Here is a 23,968-nt window from a genome sequence, read left to right as displayed (position 1 = left end):
GCTCTAGGGATCTTAACCTAGCCTGACATATTAATAGGACATGCTGGAGAGACAGATATGTCTCTCACAGGTTGCCACTGTTATAGAACAAATTCCCAGTTCATGTAAAATAGAGTTCCTCAATGACACTATTTAAGCATAACCTGGACAGTAAACCATAAATTTACATCAGCAGTTTCAACTATGTCCCTCTTAGACAGGGGTGGCCAGTGCTTGACTTAGATTTGTGAGCAAACATAAACTTGATATCTTGGTCCAGAATGGAACAAGGGTATGATGTGGCTAGGCTTGTTGATCCTATAAATGTGTAGGAGATACAGGGGTCATGAGAAAATGTTCATTTTACAGTTTTATACCTTGTACTCCTTGACCCAGTTAATGCTGGTTCATTAATTTCATTTATAACTTTTGACTTATATTCTAAATTTGACATAACCTTGTCATAGAGGAATGAAGAAAAGCCTGAGCACAGAGTTTTGGTTGCTTTTGAATTTATTAAGCCAGACATTTTATGAGCCAGTATTGAAAGTTACTATTCCCATTCATTTCTAAAACATATATGCTAAATACTTTGGGCACGACTATTTATTTATGGGTGGTGCAGTGGTTAAGATTGTTGCCTCACAGCAAGAGGTTCTCTAGTTTGATTCTCAGCTGGGGTGCCTTCTGTGAAGAGTCTGCATGTTCTCTGTGCATTTGTGTGGGTTTCTTCTGGGTACTCCAATTTCCTCCAACATTCCAAAGACATCGGTCTGGAGCATTTCTCCCTGGGCCTCTGCTGAAAACAGGCTCTGTCCTAGTTGGACTTTCCCAGTCAACAAATGATAAATAAATAATTTAGTTAGTCAATTGATGCAGTTGCATCTACTCTACCTGTCACTTCATTCACTACATTCTGCTGTCAAAGACCCATACACCTCTCACCTCTGATCATACTCTAACTTCAGACAAGGACAAAAAGAGAAAAGCAAATTAAATATTTTGCAAAGAAAGAAACAGCACTGGCATCTGTGGCTGTGAGTTATGGGAATTATATAATTAATTAATCACATGTAAGTATTATCTGCTATGTAGCCATGCTGGTTTAAAAGTAAAGTTGGAAAAAAGTTGAAGTAAAATATATTGCAAGGACTGACATGGATCAAGCCAGAGTAGACCAAATTAATTGAATCTCAACATCCAGTGTTTGTGTAAAGTTTTTCATTTCTAATTTAATTGTGCAAAGCTACATTACCATTAGGTTCTCAAGCTGTGAGCCTGTGTACATGATTCATAAACATATTAGCAAACTGGAACTTATCCAGCTATGTTTTCTCAGATGATGAACTTAATGTTTTGCAGAAAGGACTTTCGTTTATACCCAGTAGGTATTTTGATTATACTAAAGTTATGTTTGACATTAAATTATTCGCTAGAAATTTAACTTTAAAAATTATGTTTAAGGGAGTGAATGAACAAGTGAATATGTTTAGGAAACCAAGTATGTTTATTCCGATGACAGATCCTTTGATAAATGCCGTTGAAAGTATGTGTGTTGATACAGTTTATAAACTGCAAATGCTAGATGATACGAAATGCAAATATAAAAGAAGAAGAGAACACAGATATAATTATACATCCAGCCGACAAAGATGGGCCAATAGTGATCTTGGATGCAGGTGGGTACAAATATAAAATGCTTGATATGTTAGAGACTGATGGCTTTTATAATAAAATAAGCATTTTAGGTATTACAAACATGACAGAATACGTTAAACAGTGTTTATGTTAACTTATGAAAAATGAATAAATAACTAAGGAATTGTTTGATTATTTTTCATACAGCATCCTGTAATTCCTGTTATACAGGGATTACCGAAGTTACATAAAGATAAAATTAATCCACCTTTGAGGCCAATAGTGTCAGGGAGGAGATGGTGTACAGAAACGATCTCCATATGTATAGAGAAACATCTAAGGCCAATGTTGAATAATATTTATCAAGGTTCTGAGAGATACAGAGCATTTTTAAAGGATTTATATGTCTATATGAACAATAGAAATAAGAATGAGACATTTATATTAGTGACAATGGACGTTGTGTCCCTTTTCACGGTGATACCTAATGAGTCAGGTTTAAGAAGTTTAGAGAGATTCATCAGGGAGTACTCCAGTACTTAAGAAAGACATATACATTTGTTAGTAGAGCTAACCAAGTTGGTTTTATATAACAACGCCTTTATTTTTTATAAGGATGTGTTTTGGCAATGCAATGGCATAGCTATGGGCACTTCATGTGCCAATAGCTATGCCAATACAGTAATGGTTATATGGGAAACAGTATTTATGTTACAGGGACCATTTAAAGAAAAAAAATATTGTTTATGCGAAGGTTTGTAGATGATCTTTTTATGTTATGGGGGGGACCTTATGAAGAGCTATGGAGATTTGAGGGGTACATCAATAGTAGTAATTCTTATTTGAAGTTTACAACAGTGCATTCAGAAAATAATACTAATTTCTTAGATGTGTCAATAGTAGTCGAGAATAGTAGAGAAATATACACCAAACAGTATAAAAAGTTTGTCATGTTAATCATCTTCTGTCTAAGAACAGTATGCATCCACTGCATATTTTTAAAAATGTGGTTCAAAACCAAGTTTATAGAGCCTCTAGGCTAAATATGCATGATGATGATTTTCATAAACAAACTGAAGTAGTTAGAAATGATTTGAAGGCCACAGGGTACACTGAATCATTCTTGGATAATAATATTCAGCAGGTTGTAAAATTAAGACAGTCTAATGCCAAACCTTACTTTTTTTGAAAACAGGAAAGAATGCCTGAATAATAAGGAAAGTGTTACTAAACCGAGAGTACCTTTAGAATATTCTAAAATGTAGGTATGTATATGGATATTGTAAGGAAATACTGGGGAATTCTAACCAGTGATAAACAGGTTAAGGAGATAATAGATGTGGAACCAAAATGTTTATTTAAGAATAATCTGTCCCTGAAAAGAAGACTATGTTATCTTAAACACAATGTTGGAACCCCAATAAGAGTTGATACTAGACCATGTGGACGCTGTTCATTCTGCAAATTTATAGACACGTGCACAGTTTATACACCCCTACTATCATAAAATATATAATTTTCATTTGTATGCTACCTGTGAAACTAAACATGTGATTTATTTAGCGCAAAAAGTTTTATGTAGGGAAAACTGATAGGTGCTTAAAAGATAGAATCAGGGAGCATCTTTATCACATTAATAAGAAGGACAATTTAAGTGCTTCAGCTAAACGTGAATGAAACTGATTCTGAACCCACATTTAAGTTTTTAGTTATTGGTAGGGCATCTGAGAATATTACAGGTGGTGACATACGAAATGTCACAGAAAACGTAGAAGCAGAATGGGTAGCAAGGTTGAGAGCCAATGCTAATTTTGGAATGAATGAATATGTTCCCCTCAAACCTTTATTACAGAAAATACCTTTTACTGGGTGAAAATATGTGCCATAGGTATACGTAGGTAGTGAATAATTATACATATTTTGTAGAGTATGTATTGCAATGTATATAGTATATATATTTTTTAAACTTAAGCACTGCATTTAAATGTGTAGTAAAATATAGGTAGGTAGATGTATAATATCTGTTTTGAACATTTTAACATGAATGTAGCTTATGTCACTGCTTAATTACTTCAGGTATTTTTATATATGTATTTAAACCATTCTTATTTGAACAGTTGTTAGCATCTGAAGAAGTGGGATTTGTATCTACGAAAGCGCTTGTGCTTCCTTTTTGTGGATTAAAACTGTGTTTTTAAACTGGAAACTACAGTCTTTTCATTGGGTCCTTCTGGTTTTTATCTTAATATTAGCAAACTAAGTGGTGGCAACTCACTTCAGGTATCCTACTTCCACAAAGGAGGAAAATGTGAGAGAAGGACAGTCACCAGAAAACTCATGCCATCACATTATGAAAGACTCACCAGCAATGCTTCACTATCAAAATGAATGTATAAGCTGCTTTATTCCCATGTTAAATGCATCAGCAATAGTTTCTAACTTCCAAGCAAACCAAGTTTTGTTTTTCTTTTCATGGTCGATTGATGAAAATACAGCATCTCCACAAAACCAGCCTTCTTCCCACTTTCCTTCTCTTTTGCCAGGTAAACATGCTTGCAAGTATATGCTACAAATAGAAAATAAATGTTAGAGCTAACATTTTAGCCAGCAGTAGTCTTCAGAAATAAGCTAAAATACAAAAATAAACAGGCATAATGGAAAGAGAAGGGGAATGTGAGATATATAAATACATGACAGAGAAGGAGGGGAGAGTGTATTTCACGGCAAACAAAACCTGAGCGAAAAAATGGGAAATTATGGCTAGGACAGTTGTTGGAACAAAATGCAATATGCAACCAAAGTTTGCATTTTTGTCTCTGGTAGACAAAAATGCAGAAAGTGAAAAAAAAAACATTTTTGTAGTTTGTTATTGCATTTGATATTAATGACCATCCAACCATCAAAATGCTACTGCTACCACAGCTACCAATTTGTTGCTATCTATTGTCTATGAATATGGCTGTAGTACAGCAATCATTCAAGCAGCCATTATAGGAGTTTTTCCTTATGCTGTATTGCCAGCTGTTCATGACCAGAAAATCCCAAGGGTTAGTCCTGCAGCTGGGTGGTGTAATGGTCTGCTTCTTCAGTCTGTGTGTAATGGCATTCTCATACCTACTTCTTTGCCAGTATCTATCTGATATAGACAGAATGCATTTTCCTGAACAGAAACAACCCCCCCCCCTTTAGGGAAGAGGTGAGAAGGTTCTGATGCACCATTCCCTCCCCTGATGGCTCCTTCCACTGCCAAGACAATAATCTTTCCTTAGTCATCTGAGCCATAGTCAGGGTTTCATCTATCTATCCTGTAGGACCAGCACAAAGTGTGAAAGGAATTGATTAACAAAAAAAAAAAACTCAGGAATTTAACCTTAAGTCTTGGCTTTGGATAAATAGTTATTAGATGGCTCTAAATCTACCATGGGATTAACATATTTCAGATTATGTCAGAGAGCTCTGTGTTACACCTCAAATTTGTGGGTAAGGCTGCATGCATTAGTATAATAAATCTTTATTTCTTTGTTTGTATTTGTGTCCTTTCTGTATTCCTTAGAAGGTGACAGAAATCTAAAAATGGTTTGCAGTATTCAGATGTTTCTTACTTTAAGCTTACCTCTGTGTAAATTCAAATGGAATCTATTACTGCCTAAAAAAATTTTTGAATGAAAATGTCCCATACCTTAATAATATCTAAATCCTTTGGATTACAAATATCAGGCAAACACATATTAAATAACAATTCCTTAAAACACTGATAATCAGACAGAGAACATGACGGAATATTCTTTGAAAGACAAAAAAGTCACCTTATACTATAGACATAGCTCGTAAATATCCATAATCTGATTAAAAATGTGGAATAAAGAAGAATACAATAAATTGTTGACACCATTATGGATTATAAGGGCATCAAAAGATCTTTTATGAAACATCAACATTTTTAAACCATTAGTGATGTTAAATAATATACACCATCTATGGCAGGAGACTTGCATTTGCTTTATTAACATGAGAGACAAGTTTAATACATTTTTTAATCATTAAATCTCCCAATATTGGCAGATCATATTGCTGTGTGGAGGCTTAGGAGTATTATGTCCATTTCATAGGTTGACGGGTTAATCATAAAGTTTTGACGAGCAGCTTGCCTTTTCAGCTTGTTATTTCTATTTGACCTTAAAGTTTCATAATCACTTCTGTTACCGCTCCTTGATCTTTTCCTGGATTGTATCTGTCTACTTTATAAGCGAGGCCTTCATTATCATTTAAAATGCTAGACTCTAAGTCCAGGCTTCCCCTTTCCTAAGTAGCTATCCTGATATTTAGTTACATATTATCAAACATCAACTTTTTAAATAACATAGCTTTTTCCCTTTACAAACCATTTACTGATTGAAATGTCACCATTTCAGTTAGTTTGCTCTTTGTGTCAGTGTCTGCACTGTTACCTCAGTTTGTATCTACACCCTAATGTACAAAATTGTGCTGAATCTTGGTCCACTTTTTTGTTTTCTTGCTAAGGGTCTTCAGACTGCTCCACTTACCTGGTTAATAAAAAAATAAACAAGTAAATACACTCCTAAAAACTAAACTTAATGTTTAGTCTGTGTCCACTATACAGTCAAAGTGGAATGCATTGTTACATTCTTAAACTGCAGTATCAGAAAATAAACAAACCTTGTGAACCTGCCTGTGCCAATCAATACCTATATACTGAAAAATAAATATATCTATACGTATGCAAATTTGTTTGGTCTGAGATTGCAGCAGTATATCGTTTTCCTTGTTTTAGATAACAATGAATTTGCAATAATTATTTCATTGTCTTCTTTTAGAAATAATTCATTAAACTAATTAATCAAAAGATAAGATTTTGTATCTGTTCTTTATCTGTATTGTCTAGGTATTGGCTTGTTTCAAGGACAGTACAGTAATTATGACAATCTGACATTGAAGTGGGATCATTAGCAACTGTGAGAAATTTGTAATTATGTAGCTTTTATTCTTATAAATCAACATAGTGACATTTTTATCATATTTTAGGGTGCATTTTAAAACGCTATCTTTTAACATGCATTTTCACTTCATTAGTTGAATAAGATAGCTCTCCCTTAAAAGACATTTTAAAGTTTTCTATGGATGGAATACAATGTATTAGACATTAATGGGCATTCTTCTCAGTTAAGTACTAACCATCTATTTTATAAACGAATTTATATTGTTTTTCTAATGTAACTACAACACATGGTGTAATGAATATATATGTTTCTCCTTGAGCTAAGCTGCATCTTTCTATAATTGTGATTCTAAAGGAAGCATTAAAAAAACACAGGATTTCTCCTACAATATACTACAAAAATATCATATCAGTCACCTGGAATCTAATAAACAGCTATATGCCTAAATGCTGTTTTTTGCAGAAGCTTCTAAGCCAAAGATGATGAAATATATGTTGGCATTTAATGTAGCATATGTGAAGGATTCACATTGTTGTAAAACAATAATTCACAAATGTATTTGTGCGTATTTCATTAGCAATCACAAGAGGATGACTTGATCTAGCACATTTATAGAAGTACTTAGATAAAGGAGGTATGTTTTTGTTGCACATAGTAAAATATATAGTAAAATACACATTAGAGGCAATATAAACATGCTGTAGAAGAGATAAAACCTGGTAAAATGCTGCACAGCAGAAATATACTGTTAGTATAGTTAAGGTGTTAACACAGTAAACAATTATAACACACGAGGATATTCTAAGTACATCTTTGCAATGTTCATTCAGACCCAATGAATATAATTTTGAGTCACAAAACATTGCTGGCATCACTAGTCAAAATTCAAAACAGTTACATTAAGGCACAAGCAAGGCAGTGCACTATAATAAGCAAAGACTGCACACCATACAAGAATCGTCTCTGATAGAGGGATAAGGCTATTGGTCCAGATAACTCTAAACCACTGCATATGTTTTCAGACCAGGGAAAAAAATAAAATCAAGCACTTGTACCTCACCATTAAAAATCCAAAATTAAACAAAATGCCTGAATGTGATGCATCTACTGTTGTGCAATGTTGTTAAACCTTTTCTTTTTAACTTTGTACCGTTGAAATTAGAATATTATGAATCTATGCAGCTATTGCTTTCATAGAAATATTGTACACCTGCCCTGGAATTCAGAAAATTCAAAACATGTTTTAATTATTTACTGTAGTTAGGTCAATTACCATGATGGTAAGAGAATGTGGTAGTGAGACAGCTATGGCTGCAGGGAAAATTACCTCAATATCATATCATTAGCAAGTTTCAGAAATGCAACCTTGCTAACAGTAGCACTGTTAGAGCTGAATGTGGTATCCCTCTCCCTAATGTCAATGCATCACAATTATAAAGCCACCTACCTACACTCACACACACACACACACACACACACACACACCATACATGTTTCTGTTGACGTGACTTACATCATACTACACAATGACAGGAAAGAATATCAGAATATCATGTTATCAAAGTTCAAGAAAGAATGCCATTGTGGATCCTTCAGGACAACATGTCTGTCTCTCCATACCTTAAGCTGTTGCTAGCTCCATACTTGATAAATTGAGGTTGATGAATCAGAGCTCAACAAAACAGCTGTTGACCATCCCCATGTCACACATGTATACACACACACACACACACACACACACACACACACACACACACACACACACACACACACCAATATAAAACTAAATAACTAGGGTAGATTGCACATTACTGGATTTCTCAGCACCAAAAATGATTGCCAATTTACAGGCTTCATTATATTCTAGACCTTTTTTAAATATATTTTCAGTTATAACAGTAATTTTCACCATATTCTCATTTACTGTTTCAGTACTTCCCTTATTCTAAAGCAGATAATCTAAAGCAGATACAATTTTGGTATAAGTGCCTATTCGCTGAGCACAAAATATCAACAAAATTGCTTTATTTATACAAGAGATATATTTTATGATTAAGAAATTAGGTAAATAAAAACAGGAACTTCTCTTCATTTTTATGAACAGAGGTGAATACATTTAAAGCAAAACAAAATAAACACCCATGAGAATGATAGATGATTTAACACGCATAACTGTTTCATTCATATTAATTTGGATTATTTGTTAATGATGAGTAAAGTATTTTTTTACATTTTTTAGGAAGATAATATGAAAAACTTTAAAATAAAAAATAACCAGCAGATACTACAAGCCAAAATCGTTTTCAGCAACAAACTGCCTACAAAATAAGTTGTATTTTTTATACATATATGCTGTATTATTCTAAAAAAATAACGTCAACATTTTTTTGTATTTCCATATGTACTTTTTGTTCACAAAAAAATTAGAGTGCAAAACAGGATCAGCCAAAAAAAATAAATAAATAAAAGAACCAATCAGAAAATCTCCTCTGGAAACCAAGCACAGCCAAAGAGGAAAGCATCTGAAAATGTAATGTCATAAACACTCCACTTTTTCTAATAGAAAATGACAAGAAAGTTTAGCATATTGTACAGAAACCATAAACACTTCCGTCCCATATTACCCTGTGTTGAACTTCATCAGAACTAAATTTCCTTCAGGCGCAATCCTTTTATATAACTGAGTGAATAGGTCACATGATCCTACTTTGTCCAAGTAAAACTTTCTTCATTAAAATTTAAAGAAGTACTACCTCCCCCAGAAAAGCAGTGGCTCCAACCCATGCAAGGGGACTTGAACTTATTGAAATGTATGATGAAATGGCAAAATAATTAATATTAACCTAGGTTCCGATTATTCCAAATTCATGTATGGAATAAGTAATTGAATGCATATGTAAAAACCTGCCTCCATGAAACTAAAAATATAGCAGTCAATAAGATAATGCATTGAATGTATAAAAATACCAATGTGAATATGCCAAAAGTTGTATATTAAATATTTAAAATCAATGAATTTGATTTAATTAATTTAAAATAAACTAGCCTATAATTGGCTTAGTGGACAGGAAACAGAAATGGATAACTGGATGGGAAACAAAACATATATCCCTGGGGTTCCACCCATGTCCCTGCTGGACAGGGGCATCGGGTGCTGATTTGTCTAAACATGGGCTAAACTCTTGGCTAGGCTTATAAGGGCCTCAGGGTCAATAGCCTAGTAATCTCCTATGATCCTGTGATTCTAAGATTATAAAAAATGTTGTTCAAGTCAAATGGTGCAAAAATGAAATGCATAAACAGGATATTACAGTTGTGCAGCTCTTAAATTTAGTACAGGTATAAATGTCACTGAATCATTGATCCAGGGGGGAACTGTAACATTTAATTGTTCCTGCCACTATAGTTCCTTATAATCTACAGATGTTTCCCCTTATATCCTTTTTGACTATTTTCCAAGATAGCAAATAAAAACATTATAAACATTTTATAGAGCAGGGACTGTTTGTACAGAGCATTCTTAACATTACTGGAAAGTACCGCTTGGAATCATGACATTTCTGCTTTCCTGGAGTTGGTTGACGCAACTGTGAGAACTCCATAAGACATATGGGGCCTAACAGATGAGCTTATTAGACTCATCATCTTGCTTACTCCATTAACCTAGAAATCTCTTCTTCAGATAAGCATACAATAAATTTTAGACAATCTAGTCTTTTTGGTGGAATTTCTGAAGGGGTTCAGGCAGACCATTCCTCTCAATCCATTTCAGGTACTGTTACACAACATAATGCAGCAGGGGAAATAACTGTTTCAAGCAATGACAATTTTAGTTATTGACAGTGTAATTTCAGTTTGTGGATGGTTAAGCCTAATTTCTCCTTGCCTCATGATGATGCCACTGAGGAAAACGTGAGTCTTAGTCAGAATATACAGATTATGAAGATAAGCTTATTAAAAGTGTAAGGGCTGCAACTAGATAACATTTTTTGCAGCATATATTAAGTACAGCAGAGTTCCAAAAGGGCTGAGATAAACCAAATTCCATAATGGGGTTCAAGAACATCCTATTTTTTTAAAACAGGTGGCTACACTATTCAACAAACAAGGCATGGAGTTGATGAAACTGTTAAAGAGACATAACCAACTTATTATCAATAAACTTATTGATGAGATACAATTGTGATGACAAAAATCAAAACTAATTATTGTTTATTACGTACATGAGCCAGCATGATGCAGTGTTTGCACATATTAACAAGCAGGTTAGTATTCTTCAAAATAGAAAACAATGGAAATTCTTAAGGGATGCACAACGACATGAGGAGGATATTGTTTAAGTTCAAAAGAACAACTTTGAATGAAAAGTTTTTTTTTCCTGGGAATGGTAATAGTCATGCATCTAGGAACCCTCCAAGAGGTGGAGCAGTTTATAATAATAATAATTTGAGTTGTAAGTTTGATTCACCACAAGTGGAAGTATATAAAGAATGTGAGGATATGTTCACCAACAATGACTCTTTAGACTTTCCACCACTCTGAAGGTCCGAAAGGGTGCCTCTCCAGTCCCACAAAGAGGGGACAGGAATGCACATTCCCCACATATCCCACCCAGAGATCAATTACATCTCCATTCTCAAGAAAATGCAGGTGAAACAAAGGGAAAAGCAGGGAAAGAGATAACTATGTGGCCCTTTAACCACCCGAACATGATTCTTTTTGACAATGACACTGGATTGGAACATAAAAGTATTGTTTTTATACACAATGGTAATTTTGGTTAGCTGAAGTTAAATCCAAACCATTTTCACTTTTCAAAAGAGGTTTTAAATTTTATTCTGAGCAACTGTACTGAGATTTCTGGTAATTTAATAGAGCTTAAAGTTATATATTAGAAAATTAAATTTGACTGTTCATTTTTATAATGATACTGAAGAATTTAGACATCGAGATGTGAATAAAACAGTTTGTCATAAAAGTACTTTTATACCTCTCACACACACAGTCAGAGTTTTGAATAAGTTTGTGAACAGGAGATTCATAAATATTTCAATAAGGCTTGTTTTAAAAAATCCTATAATCTTTCTAAGGAAGAATGATATTTACTTTTTTCCTTTCACATGATAAAGCTATCAGAATCATGAAACCTGACAAGGGAGAAGGGGTGGTTTTACTCAATACCATTGATTATATTGAAGAGATGTTCAGCCTTCTACAGGAAGGTCAATAAATGGAATTAACATTGCTTGCAGAAACAATGATTTGAGTTTAAAGGAAGATTTGACTGGGGGCTGTTAACTTGTCAACATACAGGTTTTTAACAATGCATCTACACTCATACTCACTATTTTTGGAATACCCAAAGTGAACAAAAACACTTACAAACCTCCTTTCTGCCCTAGTGTAGCATCCCAGGGATCAAAAAGACATCCATTTTAAGTATTTGTAGACTCCAAGTTGAAATAAGTTTTTTCAGTCCTGCAGCACTTACTTAAATATTTCTGGCATTTACTTAGTAGATTAACTCTTGAAGTCTGGAATCCTAATATTGGCATCTTGACTATGGATGTTTGATTTATTCACATCTGCACCCCACAACCAGGGTTTGTTGGAATTGTATCAGGAGGCTTTATTGACATGTCCATTTATTTCGAATGAGGATATTAGATTACTTACGTTCCTCACAAAGACAATTCTCCTTAGCAATTTTGTATAGTTTAAAGGAGAAACTTATAGGTAAATTAAGGGTGTAATGATGGAAGCAACATGTGCTCCCAGTTATGTCAAGCTAGTATTAGTAGGCTGGGGAAAAATCCATCTTTATATCCAAATTTGATCACCATTGCAAAATATACTTCAGATTTTTGGATGACATCTTTATTGTCTGGGATGGCCTGGATGAGTGTCAGGAAGAATAGCTTTGCTTTCTTAACAAAAGTACATCCTTTTTGAAATTCACTTCTAGTTACAATTAGGAATATATCCACTACTTGGATACCACCATTTATAAAATGGACATAGGCCTCAAATCTAATATATATCAAAAACCTATGTTTTCAAACTCTTACTTATATTTTAGTAGTTATCACCCACTTTACCTTAAAAAGAATTTGATGAATGGACAGTTTGTAAGGCTGACCAGGATGGTATCAATACAGGCCAAATTTGAAGAAGAAAAATGTAAACTTTTTGATATGTTCTTGGAGAGGAGCTAGCCACACCTTTTTATTCACAATATTTCTGAAGAAGTTACAATTGGATAGGAACAACAATATAAGTCCCTGTCAGGTTCATCTAAGAATTCTGAACATCATGTGGCAAATACATCTCCTAGCATACACTCATGGGAAGGGCAAAAAGGACAACAGCCAGTAGGTTATGAGTGAACTGTGGCCCTTAGACATTGTATTGGATCAGGTATTGTTAGGAATATCATAACCAAAAACTGGAGTATGTTTAAGCTGAATGATGATATTTACAATTTATTGAGTGCTAAACCTTGATTCATATAGACAATTATTTGTAATTTAAAAAGGAAGTTTGAGGTACACAGAAATACACATACACATAACAGAGGAATTTTAAACCTGGATGTTGTCCCTACTTTAAGTACATTTTTGAAACTGGCACTCTTAATGTCAGAGGGAACTGTAAGTTAACCTTATAACATGGCAATTGTAGTACATTGGTTTTAGTGTACATTGCAGTATGTACAGATTGTGATTCATTTTATGTTGGCAAGACTGAGGGGGTACTTAAGAAAAGAGTATATGAGTATTATTGCAACATCAGGAGTGGTAATGCTAAGAATACCCTCTAGAAACCCTCTCTGCTCTGCAAAACATTCAACAAGTTTTTATTTGGTATCTTGGAAATAGTCAAAAAGGACATAAGGAGAGGAGCTTGAGAAACTATATAGTGTATAAGGAACTATATTGGCAGTTACGGTTAAATGCTACAGCTCCCACTGGGACTAATGATTCGCGGACAGTTATACCAGTACTGAAATTAAGAGCTGCAAAACTGTAATAACCTGTTTGTGTGTTTTATTTTTACACCATTTGATGTGAACAGCATTTTTTTGTTATCTTAGGCTAGTTTATATTAAATTAAATCAAATGAATTTGTTTTAGATATTCAATATTCAAACTGGCATATATGCACATATTTTTATACATGCAGTACATTACCTTATTAAACTAGTATTTCCTTAGTTTCACAGATACAGGTTTTATGAATGCATTCAGGTGCTTATTCTATATAAATATAATATAAAAAAACAATTGGCTGACTAAGTCAATGATATATTAATTACTGATGACGCCTGTTTCACTTAAACTAGGTCCATTAAAACCCCTTAATGATGTACTTGGCAGGTAGAATGCATCATAGATAGCCAATCACACAGGCTACACCTACAGAAAAGCAATATAAAAGTTACATTCACCCTAGAGTCTGATTTCACTCCCATACTCTGCACCAGTGGAGTACAGACTTGGGAATTTTAACTGACAGAATGCTAGGGGCTGCTGATGCTCTGCTACATCTGTATGTGCTTGATGCTGAGGTCAGTGCTGCTGCTGCTGGCAATAGGTTTAGACTGAAAAGGAGAAGAATGTTTATATATCACTCCTAGGATACTAGATACAATAACAGTACCAAGCAATATCACTTTGTAGGCCACACATGCTGTCTAACACAAGGCAACTTTGCATACTCCACAAGTACTGCAATTCATTCACATATACAACAGATATAAACTGTGTCGTGTGCAGTAAATACTCTATGCTATAATGTGTACTCCTAGAGAGATGGGGTTTTAATCTCACAGCAGCCAACTTGTGTGTGTAAATATATCCCCTTGGAGAACTACAGACATGCCCATATGGCCTATCTCTGTGCAATGGTTATGCATTTTAAGGCCCTGTGACTACCTGCTGGCCATACCTCTCAAATGTACAGATTTTTGCAGAATGTCTGGATTTTTGCCTTACATTTTTGGTCCATTTTTCATAAAATTGTGGTTTTCTGGCAAATTAGTGGCAAATCATTAAAGACTGAAGTTGAAAAATAATGACAGACTTTTCAGTTTCAGACTTCATACCATTCAGAAAATTCAAGCTAATGCAAAACTTGTTATTCTATCAACATTCTAAGTTTGTAAGAGCAATATTTAAAATCTCTCCATATTTTTGGACATTTGTCCCACTTTTATATATGGCTTTGTCCAGATTTCTTGCTCTAAGGGGTTGAGAAGTATGCTGATGATCTTTACATTGCCCTCCTTTAAAATGCCGGATGATGTCATCCACCTCAGGATTGCTGTCTGACAGTCTAATATCAGGTAAACTCTGTGGCTCATGCGATAAGTACTGTAAGCTATAATGACTAATATGTATATAGGTAGGGGTTCTAATCTCACATCAGCTAACTTGTGTGTGTAAATATAGCCCTTGCAGCACTACAGACATGCCCATATGGCCTAGACATATAGCTGCATTTCCCTGCATCGATGACATGGATGACAGGGATGTGGCACAGGTATCTTCACATGCAAAGGGTGTGGTGTGGGGGTGCTAGAGGCCAAGGCTGTGCCAAACAGTTGACAGCATGTGTGTGACTCAGGAAGGGGTACAGGTTAGACAGGCCATGGTGAGGTGCCATGTGTGGCTGTAGTTGACCTGTATGTGACAGTGGTGTTTGTGTGTGTGCATGTTCACAGTCAAGCCCAGTGCAGGCCCTACACATGTGTATGGTGGACAGCTGTGGACTATACATGAGACAGTGGACAGATCACCATCCCTGGCCATGAACACAGGAACTGGTTCTGTCAGGAGTAGCACTGTCACTACCATGCCCAAGGACAGATGCAGTGCTAGCACCTGATATTGACTGCTGTCTGCTGGGGCTGTGTACCCCACGGGACTGCCCAGGACCACATGCCCATGGCCTGTCACATCATGGTGTGGGCAGCACATTTCCCTTTGTAGTGCTGGAGGCACTGCCACTACGAGAGTGTGACTGCATGGTCACATGGCCTCTCAGCAGATAGTGTCACTGACCTATGGCCACATGTTTGATGCCCAACTCCAACCAGATGTTCCAGCACAATGTGTGATCCAAGACAGACACTGTCTCAGCCCACCATCTATCCACTGCATCAGTGACCTGATCCAGGGTGTCCCCAATGCGGTGGAGGCAGTCCCAGATCTCAGATTATGCTGCATCCATAACCCTAAGTATACATCTGTCTGGGTCTGATATGCTAATTCCAGCCAAACCAGGCGCATTGCACTATCATTATCCGATGATAGTGCAATATATAAGGCCTTCAAGTAGTCCTGGGCCCCTTTCTTAGCTGTTCAGATGGACAGTACTGAGGCGTGGAGACTACAGCATCGCAGAGGGTAGGTATCATAACTGTCAACTGTAGAGATTTATGCAATATGTCCACCGTTTTGCCTAATATGAGTGGGCAGTGTCCCAAGACATTGTAGTCATCTGTCAAATCACTGTTAAATCATTGTGGGTTGATGTCAGTAATGAAAGACACACATCTGAGTGCCAGACATCATACCCATCAGAATATGCATGCAAATGCAATAGCTGTTATTCTCTCACAAGACTATCTTTGTAAGTGCACACTATAAAACATGTCCCTAACTCTGGGCCTTTGCCCCACATTAAGCATGGCTGTGTACGGATTCTTTGTTATAGGGGTTGGAGGATATGGTAGGTCTGTGGCAGCTACCTTTATGTACAGCCGTGTATGCTACAGGCTGCAGCTGCTGCTGCAGGCTAAAACACATAGGAGGGAGTGTGAACACTTTGGAGGACAGCAAGCTGCACATGTATGTGTGCTAGCTATGTCAAATCTTTCATTATGGCAGAGCTAGGATATGGGTACCCTTTGCAGTACAATCAAGGCATGTGATTAAGTAATGTCTGTTATGCAACAGTGCCAATATTAGAGTAGTAGGCAACATATAGTTAGGCTATACAGATATGTACAATGTGTCCCTACCTGCAGACCTTTGACTTGCAAAACTGGGTAGCAGTTCATTAATTAGCAGTAACTTGTGTGGATTATGAATGCATGACTCAGTCATTACTTGCTGCCATCACAATAATGTAATTGAACTGCAACACAAAACTGGATTTGAACACAGAACTGTGTGTGGCAAAATGTACTGTGAGCAAGGCATTTAACACTAAACTACTGAGTCACTATAGATGCATTTGTATTTACAAGATGTATGTGCACATATACAGGCTGTGTGAAACATTTCTACATCCTTGAGTATATCATGGCTTTATATGGTTGTATTTCTGCACTAGGATCCCAGTTGTACATGAATTTTATTTTATTTTATTTTTATTTATTTTATTTCAATTTATTTTAGATTTGTTAACAGGGATAGTCCGACTGGACACAGGTCCATTTTCAGCAGAGGCCCGGGGAGAAAAGCTCCACATGTGGATAGTTACAAAAGAATTAAACAGTAGCAGTTTTATTCAGTCAGATATAGATACCAGTACAGAATTATAGGATTATATGCATACTTGGAATACATACATACATAAACTTAATATTGCAGTTTTCTTGTTCGGACTTAGACATTTTTAGTGGTACAAGGCTGAAAAAGGTAGCATGTCATTCAGTAGTACAATACATGTGAGAATGAGACTAAGTCTGAAACATTGACTATTTTACAGATAGCCAGGTAGTGAAGAGAGTGATAAGCTGGTTAGTCAGGGTTGGTACAGGGGCACAGCCAGTGACGTTTTGGAATTTTTTGAGCAATGTTTTAAATTGGTTAATAGTCTGGTTTGCTGTAAGTTGGGCAGGGAGCCAAATCCAGATTGTTCCAACAGAGTTGCAAAACAATGAGTCACCTGCTGAGTTTTTAGATTTAACAGTTTGTGCCAGTATTTTGTCAGAAGACCAGAGAGTTTTTAGGTAACTGTAAGGGGCAATTATATTTTTTGAGTATGGGTGTGCTTTCGGGCTGATGTAGGACTTTGTGGGCTATTATTAATTGATTATACTGGATTTGAGAGGGAAACTCTAGCCAGCCTAGAGATCATAGGTTAATACAGTGGTGGGTTCTATATGCTGAGCCTGTGGCAAATCTGGCTATGGTGTTGTAGCAGCTATTGAGTTTATTGAGGTCAGATTTACTCAGGTTGGTATAGATTGGGGAGGTATAAAGAAGGGTTGAAAGTAAATGTGTTCGAGCAATAACTGTCCTAGCAGTTGGGGTTAGAAATGCCTTAATTCTATATAGAGATCCTAGCTTTTTTTTGATTGTTTTAATGGTTTTGTCGATGTGTGCATCAAACTTAAGGTTATTGTCAACAATTACACCTAATAGTTTTGTATTACTTTCTGGGGAAATTATTGTGCCATTATTAAATATTATGGTAAATGATGGGAGTGTAGCTTTCCGGGTGGGGGTGAAGAGTAGCAGTTTTGTTTTATTTGGATTCAATAGAAGACACCTGTCAGTGAGCCAGTTTTCTACTACATTGAAAGTATTTTGGGTTAAAGTTTGCAGGTCTAATGGGGAGGTGGCAGAACAGATTAGGGTAGAGTCATCTGTATATTGAATGCAGGTTACTTTGGGGATGACTGTATGAAGATCATTAATGAAGATGGAAAAAAGGAGAGGTCCTAGTATAGACCCTTGAGGAACTCCAAGGGTGACTGGTAGTAGGGAAGAAAGGCTGTCCTTCTATAGCACATCTTGTTGTCTGCCACTTAGGTAGGACTGAAACCAGTGTATTGCTAGGCTGTCTATGCCAAGAAGTTTTAGTGTTTGAATGAGTAGCTGGTGGTTTACCATATCAAATGCTTAAATAGGTCAAGAAAGACAGCAGAGGAGGGCTTATTATTATTACAGATTTGATATATTGTCTGAGAGAAGGATAGAAGGGCTGTGGTGGTACTATGGTGGGGTCTAAATCCATGCTGGGAGGGAGCTAGGAGATTGTGCAAATTGAGGTAATGAAGGAGTTGCCTGTGGATACATTTTTCCATAATTTTAGCCAGAGGGGACAGAATGGTGATGGGCCAGTAATTTGATAGATCAGTGGAGTTACCCCCTTTATGGAGAGGAATTACATAGGAAATTTTCCAGATGGAGGGGGATATATGCTTCAGAGATGGTTCTGTTAATTATTATTGAGATGGGATATGCTATTGCATTTGCAGCCTTTTGAAGATATTCAGCCCAGACTAGTCTGCTGAAAGGGTGGTGGGTTTCATTTTCTTGATTAAGGATTGGATAAATGCTGTTGGTACAGGTTGAAAGCTAAAGGATGGGTGGGCATTGGATATGGGGTTAATAGGGTCTAGGTTGTTGGGGCTTAGTTGGTTGGCAAGGGATTGTATAGTTTCCATAAAGAAGGCGTTGAAGGTGTTGGCAATATTTTCTGGAGGTTTTTGGTGGATAGACACAGGGGTAGGGGTAATAGTATTACCTGGATAGAGAAGATTGTTTAAGCTGGAGCAAAATTTTTGTGGTTGATTTTGATGTTTATGTTGCAAGTTACAGTAATAGTCTTTTTTGTCTGACATTATAGACTTCTTAGTATAATTTCTTAGCTGTTTATATACTAGTTGATCCTTAGGGCTTTTATTGGTTTTCCAAGATGACCAGGCTTTATTTCTATTCATAATTTTTGTCTAGTTTCTTTGGACAGCCACAGTACTACTATTTTCTTTGTTCTGATGGTCTGATGTTTAAGGACTGTAAGAAATGTGGAGTTAAAGTGTGATACTGCCTTGTCTAGTGGGAGTAGTTTTAGTATATTCCAGTTACATGTTTGAAGTTCTAATTGGAATTTGGTTTGACTGAAGCTCTTATTGTTCCTGATAGATCTGAAGCTAGGTATTTGAGGGATATCATTTTTTGCCTGAGTATATATGCTAGGAGGTGATCACTTATTTCCTCAGGTTGGGTGCCTGCCTTATACATTTGGGGAGGGTTATTAAAGAGAATCCAATCTAGTATGCTTTTTTTTTATTGGACTTACTAGTTCTGTTGGTGGAGGTTATGACTTGGGAGAAACCATATAGAGTTATGTAGGTAGTAGGGAAGTCTGAGGCGCAGGTGCTCCAGTCTATATTAAAATCACCTAAAACAATAGTTTCTTGTGGGGAGTTTATGGACAGCCACTGTAGAATGTCTTCAAGGATGTTGGTGTTGCCAGGTGGGATATAAATGCAGCCAATGTTTATAGATTTATACTGGTTAATTTGTAGTTTTGTAAAGAGTATTTCAGCTTTATCAGCTTGAGGAACTTGTGGAGAGTTGGAAATAGTTACATTAATTGAAGATTTATGACAGCTACCCCGCCTCCCTTCTTTGAGGTGCAGTCCAGTCATATTATATTGTAACCTGGAGGAGTAACTTCATTGTCAGTGGTGGATGGCTTAAGCCAGGTTTCTGTAAGACATAGTATATCTGGGGAGTGTACTGCTAAGAGGGCATGTAGGTAGTGGATTTTATTATTTAGGTTTCTGATGTTTAGGTGGCAGATGAGGAGAGAGGTAGAGGAGATGTTTAAGTTTTGCAGGCTAGAGGGGATATTATATATTGGGTTGGATGCTTCTGATGGGGTTGGTCCTGGGTTGGTTTGGATGTCCCCATCCATTGTGAGGTTAATTTGAGAATAGATTATTAATTTTTGAAGTCTGAATAATAGTTTGTAGTAGTGTTTAGTTCTAGGGTTAACATAACTGAGTCGAATGAGCTGTTGAGTTATTGTAACATGGGAGTTGGAAGGGAGGGGGAGTAGTGGCTGATAAAAGTTATGTGAAAGAGCATGAGTATTGGTCTGTGATCTGGGGTAGTGGGAGCCTGGAAGGGAGAGATGTTCATAAGCTGTGATAAAATATGTAATTATCAGCATGGGTAAAAGGTAGTAGGAGGGCTTTGAATGGAAAGGTGGGGTTGAGGCTTGTAGAGGCATTGAAGAGGTTTTGCAACTTACAATTGTTTAAGAATTGAGGTGGGAGGGTAGTAGATGATGATAGAGTAGAGAAATAGGGAGGGTGTTGTGGTTAGGTGGGTCTAACATTTGCTGATTGGTTCTGTAATTAAGGGAGTGGAGTTGTGGCTATATTACAGTATTTTGCCACTGCTGTCTTAGCAGATGTCTCTCCACAAGTCACTGATAAAAGGGCACATATACCTGCTATTACAGTCCTCATGTACATCCATTATTATGTCGTTGGCTGTCCACTGGTGTATTATTGCACCAGAGTCCAAGGTATGCTGCTATTTTTCCCATTAGTTTTTTTTATTTCAGTTACATGCTGAATGCCTGTAGTTAGCAATCTCTATGTTTTGCTGGAAACACCTCTTTAACCCAAGACCTGTGTAGCATGGTGGGTTAATGCAGTATGCTATAGTTAAAAGAGGACCAGGTTCAAGACTTTGTGGAGGTGTTTGTTTTCTACATGTAACTAACACTGCAATAAACACTTATAAACATTAAAGCTCATAAAGCACATCAAAGCTCATTTAAGCTGAGCTAAGCAAAGTCGTGGGCTGCGCCGTTCCATGTAAATCTGAGGAAACCCATGCTAAAAATATATAAAGAAAAGAAAAGGGGGGTGATAGTAAAGTGGTGAAATGAGGGCAAGCATGGGGCAAAATGTAATGTAAAGCAGGTAGGGATCTGCAGGAAGGGTGTAGGAAAGAACCATAGCTATTCATTTCTTGTACAGCAACACCTGTACTTTTTGACAGATCTTGTAGATGAATTTGGACTTTCAAATCCCAGAGTGTGGGGGGGGGTGCTGACAACATAAATGTGTTGTCAAGCCAATTGGATCAAATTAGTTGTGTCCAGGTGAAATGGATAACTATGTATGGGACGATATTTTTTTGTGGGACAGGTGTTCATTTTATTTTTTATAAGGAGAGAGTGGAATATTGGGGAAGGGACATAGGTACATGTAGGGAGGTAAGTTGGTTAGGAGAGGATTTGCAGACAGACAAGACAGACAAGACAGCAGACAGGTGCAGTGTGTGATACATGAGGGGGTAAACACATTGGATGGGGTGGGTGCTGTGGATTCCGAGATGTACATGCCTCCAGATGGCAGCAGAATGACTCACACCCCCTTGGCACAATCAACACCACTCCTTCACTGCCCTGAAAGTGGCTGTGCTGGAAGCTGGGTACCAGGGCCAGCCTGCCCCATAAGGGTTGGCCAGTGTGCCACCAATCTGGTACAGGTGAGTTTCATAGGTTTGCTGAACAATTCTGCACACCAGGACTGGCAATTGCCTTCAGGTGACTGCAGCTCCTCCACCATTTTCCTCAGGGGGAGGCCAAGCCCCATCCCTTGAGGTGGTTACACCCAAAGCTGCAGGTGATGTAGGGACTGTGGAAGGGGCACCACCGGCCTGGGTCTAGGACATGCTAGGACCAGGTGCCATGGCCTGTTGAGGGAAGGTAAGTAGATCACCAAGAACTAGCCTACCCTGATGTGCTGTGGTGATGGAGGTATAGCAAAAAGTATAGGTTATATATGAACAAAACATTGATAGTAATAACAGCATGCCAGAAAAGTGGAAATAACCCAATTATGTATGAATGCAAATTATGTGACACAGAAGAATAAATGACAGAACAGTCAGTATGTTAACAGCATGCCAGTAACAACAGTAACTTTACAGCATAAGGCCAACACTATAGGTAATTCAACAAGATATGTTAATATACAAACATTATACTACATAACAATAATAAAACACATGTCCCAAAATACAGTTAATTTAACAACATATGTTAATACTAAACCATAACCAATGGATAACAATAATAAATAAATGAAGATAATGGGTGGGGAAAGAGAGAAAAACAGACCATTTGTACCATTATAGAATATTTTCTTGACAACAGTACTACTATATACTCTATGGGTCTGTCCTTTCTTTATGTGCACAGATCCCCCTATAGCTGATGTAGCATGTACTTACCTCTCAAGCTATTTGCATGGGATAGTACAGGCCAAGCAGTAACAACTGCGGGTACACAACTACACAGAACACTTGCACATCAGGTGGACCTATACAACTTCCAGGGTGTACTGTGTGATGATGTAGGGATACTTTGCAATTTAGGTAATCATGCCAATGGTAATCCTGTGAGAGATGGATTGCACACTACTAATTACACTACATGACAGTGTGACACTTGAGAAATATGTATGCGTACAGTACAGAAACTAAACAACTGTGCAAACTGGATCCAAACAAAGAGCAGAGCGAAGGCGGAATAAGTAACAATGACCTGAGAACACTTAAGCAGGAACTTACACTGCCATTACATCTATTATTCACTAGGTCATATAAATATGGGGAGAGTCCTCAAGATTGGAGACATGCACTTATTAAACTTGTATTTAAGGGAAAGGGGAGTAGGACAAACCTAGAATCATATAGACCCTTAAGTCTACTTTCATGTTGTGGAAAAATAATGGAGACAGTAATACTGGACAAGTTATTGTCAGAACTGGATAGGTTTGGACTTGAGACCATATATCAGCATGCATATGTTGAAAATATATCTATTACTGCCTGTAACATGATATTCTATAACAATATAATAACAGCTATGAATGAAAAATTGTGCTGTGATGTGATTTATGTAGATTTAACTTCAGCATTTGACAGAGTCATGCACAAAACACTGATCAATAAATTAGTACAGCTAGGTATTGGTGTACTGTTGATAAGATGGATAGCTACATGGCTTACAAATAGGACATGGCAAGTATCACACACCAACTGGACAGGTGAAATCCTTGGTTAAAGTCAAGGTGTCCCACAGGGCTCTGTACTAGGCCCTTACTTGTTTAGATTGTATCTTTCAGACCTTACTTTTTCATCTGTCGTGTTCTACAGTCTATATGCTGACGACCTGAAATTGGGTAAACTTTTACAAGTGTTACAGATAAGGCATTTCAGCAAAATAATTTGACTAAATTGACCATTTGGGCATAGGAGAGTAATATGTTGATAAATACATCAAAAACTAAGCATATGAGATTTGGGAGACATAAACTGAAAGGTGAATATTTAATACAGCATGCAGTGATTTTCAACTGTAGACTCATTTAAGGACCTGGGTATATGGGTAGATTCAGCTATGAGGTTTACTAATCATATCAACCGATTGGCTAATGATGCTTATAGAACTATAGGTTGTATAAAAAGATTTATAAAGTCTAGGAAATCAAACATAATGAAGTCATTGTTTGTTAGTTACATTAGACCCAAACTTGAGTATGGAATAACAATATGGAAACCCTATAGGAAAACAAGCATGAATAAACTGGAAAGATTACAGCAGAAATATACTAAGGGTATCCA

The sequence above is a fragment of the Protopterus annectens genome, chromosome 2.part2, assembly GCF_019279795.1.
Source record: "Protopterus annectens isolate FY-2018-M chromosome 2.part2, PAN1.0, whole genome shotgun sequence".
Lineage (NCBI taxonomy): Eukaryota > Metazoa > Chordata > Ceratodontiformes > Protopteridae > Protopterus > Protopterus annectens.
This window is presented reverse-complemented; position numbering follows the sequence as displayed.